The 6,280-nt window shown below is 38.5% G+C and overlaps 1 pseudogene; it reads right to left on the reverse strand.

Annotated features, from left to right (window-relative positions):
- Positions 1-1,417: 1,417 nt before the first annotated feature.
- Positions 1,418-5,637, reverse strand: LOC149546267 (TMV resistance protein N-like; annotated as a pseudogene).
- Positions 5,638-6,280: the final 643 nt, after the last annotated feature.

A 6,280-nucleotide genomic window follows, 5' to 3' on the forward strand; every position in this document is an offset into this window, starting at 1 on the left:
CTGGAACTTAAAAGGAGGATGCTTCAGAACATAAGCCCCTATAGTAGAAAATTTGATTGGCCAATGATCTGAACCCCTCCAATCAAGGATTTTTGAAGAGATAGTAAGGGTGCCACTAACCCAGAAGCAAGAAACAAGAAATCTATCTAGACATTCTGAGATAGCAGCAACACTAGTCCTGCGATTATTCCAGGTATAGAGACCATTAGAAGGCTTAACATCAGAGAGATGCAAAAGAGATATGTGTTTCCGAAGAAGAGTAGAAGAAGGCCCCAATCTAGCCAAACCACCATGCTTCTCCTCCAGACTTAAAACTGAATTGAAGTCCCCTGCTAACACCCAAGGATGATAAGGATGACAATTTCTAACATATTGAATATGTTCCCAAAGTTCCTCCTTTCCCAAAAGATCAACAGGTGCATACACATTAGTAACCATGATTACCTCTCCTAAGTCTAGAGCAGAAGCTACCATAGAGAGAGCTGAGCGAGAAGACATCCAGCCAAGAGGAGAACTTTTTTGAGGATCCCAAAATATAGCTAAACCACCAGCACTGCCTGTTGCCCCAACACACTGGCATTGGCCACGAGACCAAATACTAGAGGCATGTTGGACCATAGACTCCACAAAGAGCTTAGTCTCTTGGATACAAAAAACATTAGGACTATGATCAACCACCAAGTTATGAATAGCCTTTTATCTAGGGATGCTATTCAACCCCCTTACATTCCATGAGAGAATAATCATCATTGGGTAGAATATTCATAAAAGATTAGATATGATTCAAATTTAGGATTTTTCATTTATTGTACAAGAGTAATCTATTTCTAAACTATCAGTACTCATCTTGAAGAATGGTAGGAGTGCTCTATTTCTAAACTATTATTACTCACCTTACAGAATATTTAGGTTACATTTTAAGCATTGTAGCCTAGCCTGACTTTGATATCATCTTTAATTTTATAGAAGCTAATTAGAATTTAAACCAAGAACTTCCCATTTCGTGTTAAAATAATCTACCAAACTACTGGTCACTTTAAAACTAATCCATCTCTGATCTTGGTGCGATTAATTTTCAACAGCTCCATGTAGTTCTGTAGCCTAATCCGACTGTGATGCTATGTTGAATTGTTCATTAATTGAATAAGACAGTTTCATGAAGTGCTCTTATATTGAAATCAATCCATATTAACAAAAAAGGACAAGTTTATAATGGGAATTTCTGCTTGTTCCATGAAACAAAAAAATGTCTAAGACTTTTACTATACAAAACTCTCGATCGCTCTTTGTGGTTGACTTCATCACACTGTAATGGTCATACTCATAAGGGTGGAAGGCATACAACAATTTTTAAGTAAATTAAAAAAGAAGAATACGAATGATGAATAAAATCAATTGAGATTGCTTCTCTGATATATCAATTTGCTAAAAGCGCCCATAAACCGCAAAAAGACTCCACAAGTCTCTGCTCTTCTCCAATTACAAGCAATCCTTTCTGCACTTCACCTTCCCCTGAATCTCTCTCTATTATATACCCCTCTGCTGCGTGAGATATCGAACATTGTGTGAAGAGACCTGTCAAAAACCATGTACCCAACTCCACCTCGGTTGAAAATGCTTCATAATTTATAGAATATATTCACAATTGCATACGTGGAGTAGTGCAATTTATAACAAAACAGACCATTACGGCTTCAACAATGAGCGATGGCATCCGCACCAGTTTTGGTTTGGAGGAAATTTCCAGGTTAGCGAAGGAGTCCACAAGAGAGAGGGTTGGAAAGTCGAAGGAGATTACAAGCGACGCAGCATCACCGACTGCTCGCGTACATACCAATAATTCTCTAGGCCATTTCTGCAAATCCTTTGCATATCAACATTAGCCACATTACATAATGGTCAAGCTAAATGGGATTCTAAATTCCTAAAATATGATCATTACCTGAATGCTTTGAATGCAATCTTCCTCAATCTTTCCAGCCTTTCTTAACTGCCGATACCCTGCATCTCCCACCTGGTATCTGCTCTCAACTCCTCTAATGCTTTGCAATATTCCAGATCTTGTATTTTCTGACATCTATAGCAACCTATGAGAATAAATTCCTGTAGAGAAACTGATTTTGCTAAACTAGGAAGCGTGTCCAACTTAGGGCATCTTTCCATTTTAAGCCTCTGAATATTTACAAGACCAACTATGCCTCCGATGTTCCTCAAGTTTTTACACCCTAGCAAATCAAAGTCCTTGACTATAGATGGGAAAACTTCAATCCTCCTGAGATTGTCAATATCTCTAATTCGAAGAGTCTCAAGAACAGGACAATAATCTGGAGGAATAGAAATGTTGGATACTTGTATTGCCGTTAGTGACATCCATTCAAGGTTGCACAAGGATGAAACAAACGAGTCTGACCCGAGACTCAATTGACTCGTTGGGCACTTGTCAATAACCAATGTCTGAAGATTATTCAGTTGCCTAATTGTTTTTTGTAATGATTTCACTCCTGAAAAGGCTAGGGAGAAATGCTCTAATAGATTAAGACGACCCAGAGAATCGGGCAAACTCTTCAGCTTAGGACAGTTTTCAATCCGAAGATTAGTCAAAGATGACAAATCTCCGAGTTAGGAAATCTTGTCAAGCGCTCACTCCCTATCTCCATCACTCGCAACTTGCTCAGTTGCCCAATGTTGACTGGTACCTGCCTTAACCTTTTGCAACCACGTAAGTCCAGCTCCCTCAACGATTCCTGATTTGTTATGTCACAAGGCAACACTTCCAATTGCTGGCATCCAGAAAGGTTTACATACTCAAGTTTTGTTATTTCTTCTAGAATATTTGACGCTAAGGTGAGGTTTTTACACTCGTTTAGGTTCAACCCTTGCAGGAAAATCAACTCCTTAAAAGAGTCTCGCAACGATTTCAATTTCTCACAGCCTTCAAAACTTAGATGCCTCAGGTTTCTCAAATTGCCGAAATTGGTGTGGAGCGATGATAGCTCAACACAACAAATTATTTCCAGGTGTTCCAGCGATTGTAGAAGGCAAAATTCGATTGGCAGATCCTTGAGAGAACTCGCATTACTAACCGCTACTTCTTTCAAATGACTCAGACAACCTATTGAGCTTGGAAACCTTTGAAACTTATGACAGCCAGAAATGACTAACCCTCTTAACTGCACAGGAGCCTGCAGAAAAGTGGGAATCAGATGGCCAGACACATACAAATATAAAAAAATTTGCAATATAAGCAGACAGTTTAGGAAGATGATGCTTACATCACGGTCAGTCTTCCATAGTTCTTCTAGTTGACTATCACCTCTTTCATGGAGTTCTAAAACCCTCAAATTTTCCATTGAAGTAAATGAAAGAAGATTTCTCTGACCGATGTCAATGCACCGAAGCCATAACAACTCTTTCATTAAATCACCGATTATACCATTGTAATAATTTGCTTTCACCTGCAAAAATTTTAATCCAAGTGAAGATGGTGTAAGCCCACGAGGTCCTTTGCTGGTGTTAACTACGACCTTCCCGCCCGTGGAGCATTGTGGAAACTCCTCAAACCCAATGCTGGATGCAGCTGTTTGAGACGCTAATCCTCGAATGAGAATGCTCTTTTCAATGCAAAAGTTAAAATTAAAACAAAACCTAATCAAAATATCTATAATTCATCGACACAAGAAACAAATAAGTACGCAAAAAAAAATGCCATTCCATTGATTAATGAAGATCAAATAAAGTATTGAGTTCACCTGCACTTCATTATAAACTTCAATAATTTGATATGGAGACCAAATGCGAAATGATGGTTGTTGAGTTGCAATTTCTCTTCCCAAATCTCTCAAATGATTATGCATTCTTATACATTCACCATCATCAAGTTCAACAAGACATTTATTCAAAAGTATTTCTCAACTGTGTAGACCATTCCATCCTAATCCATCCCAAACATTAAGGACCATGCTTTTGTTCTCTCCAATGAAAAAACATGCAATATCTAAAAATATTTCCATCTCTTTATAAACTAAAGTATCATAGCTTACTTTTAAGCTTTCTTTAATGTTTTCAGACAGTATTTTGGAGATCTCCAGTTGTTCCTTCCAAAAATCTTTTCTGGAGTTGCCATATAACTGTGCCCCAAAAACTGTCAGAGACAATGACAATCCATCATAAATAGTTAAAAAATCTTTGACTAAAGACTGGAACCATTGAAGGGGTGACGGCTGCGAAAAAGCATGGCAACAAAAAAGTTGTTCAGCATGATGTGGATCAAATGTTTGCATTTTATAAACAGTGGAAATACCCCAAGATTTAAGCACTTCAAGTTCCCTTGTAGTGACAATAATCAAACTACCTCTTCGAAGACTGTCCTTGTTAGGCAATAGTGCATCCAATTGTTCCACATCATCGACATCATCCTATCAATACTCGAACAGATCTCAATCGGCTAGCGATCTTACCCTTCCCCGCTTCTATACCGTCCACTCGTACATCCTTGAGACCAAGGTCCTCCAGTAGTTCTTTCTGCTTAGTATTTAATTGACCTTGTTTAGCAGCAACTCTAACATTTAATAGAAAACTAGATTTCTCCGTCATTTTGTTTTTGTAGTTATAAAAATCTTTAGCAAGAGTGGTCTTGCCAGAGCCACCCATACCCCATAATCCCACAATATGCACAGGGTGTTCCACAAATTGAAGTTTCATTTCGAAGTCTTTTATAGCTTCATCCAACCCGGTTGGATGTTGGGTAACCTCAAGTGGCATTTTTTTTATTACTTTAGAAACGGAATTAGCAATCTTCTTGAGCAGCTCTGTCTCATCTCTAGACATAGACAACAGCAATGAGAGCAATTATTGACTTTAATATACAGAGAAAACTAAAAATTTAATGTCTGAATGAATTCAGAAGAAAATTGATTAGAAAAGGATAAGGATACTTGTTACTCACCCCTCGGCCTTGTCAATATGACCGATATTAAAGGAAACACTGTTAATTGTATCCTTCAACTCCTTAAGCTTTTCTGACGTGTATTTGTCTTCGGGAAATGCATCACCAAAGTCTCCATTAGAATATCGGACATGTTCAGGTGGAATACGGTAGAAAACGGGTACAATTTGGGTGCCAGTTTTGAGCATAAATGAGAGCTCTTCTAAACACCAAGGAGATTGGGCATAATTCTTGGAAAATATAGCTACATGAAGTGAAGTACTGTGGATTATTTCTTTTATTTCTTTAGGCAGGGAATCCCCGAATTATGCTCTTCAGAATCAAGGAAAATCCTTAATCCCTTGCCATTTAGGGTATTAGACAGAGTGGTTGCGATAGTCTTTAACATCGGGGCTGTGATGATTAATATATACATCATAGTTCAGATTTTTCATGGGAGAGGTAGAATTATATGGCAATGCATTTGTAAACTCATTCTGTGATTGACTAGCTGGTGTCGACGCAGGTGCCATGGAAATGGATTGATCCAAACGCGTAGAAAAGAAGCGAGAAAACCAAGCAAAGCAGGATGAAAAGAGGCTTGCTACTGAATAAGCAGCAGAAAGATATGTAGCTGCAGGAACTACTTGAGAAGAATTTGTATCCTCGTTTACGGGCTGACACCCATTTTGAAAACCTGAAGTAGATGCCATGGATTTAAATTGAGCTCCAACAGAAAGAGCGAGCGAAATATAGACCAACACAAACAGGGATTTTTTATGAGGAACCAGATCGCGGAACTCTTCGTAGGATGAAAGAAGACACGAAAACTTTTGATAAAGATAATTACAAGACAGATGCAAAACTGATGATAGAAGGTAACTAAACGATTTCGTATAGTGGATGAATGACACTGGGTTCACTACCGACTTGTAAGAAGAGAAGAATCATCTCAGAGTCGTATAGAAACGTCTTTAGGAGATGGACCCACTCCTGCAAGGAATCCAAAGAGCACGCTAACCTCTTTCCTGGTCAAAAGATGTCCCGTTTTTCCCTTGCCTCCTGCAGCTGTTACGCAGTAAGAGTAATGTCAAGCTCTTCCTTTAGTTCTGGCATTTCCGACTTCCATCGCTCATTTAGCTAGTGGAGATATAGTAGGGAAACTACCCACTAGCCGTATAGGTTAACGAAATTTATCATTGTTTTTTTGTGAACTTTTATAGATGAGTAAAGAGCTTAGAGCTAATCTTTCATCTTTCTCTCATTTACGAAGTTCTTTGTAGAGCTCATAGACTGTGAGGTGGACTAAAAGTGTCATTTTAAAACGTTCTTCAATACCCACCACTAAGACCCCTC

Source organism: Cupressus sempervirens, chromosome 7, assembly GCF_028749045.1.
Source record: "Cupressus sempervirens isolate cs-2001-9-10 chromosome 7, ASM2874904v1, whole genome shotgun sequence".
Classification (NCBI taxonomy): domain Eukaryota; kingdom Viridiplantae; phylum Streptophyta; class Pinopsida; order Cupressales; family Cupressaceae; genus Cupressus; species Cupressus sempervirens.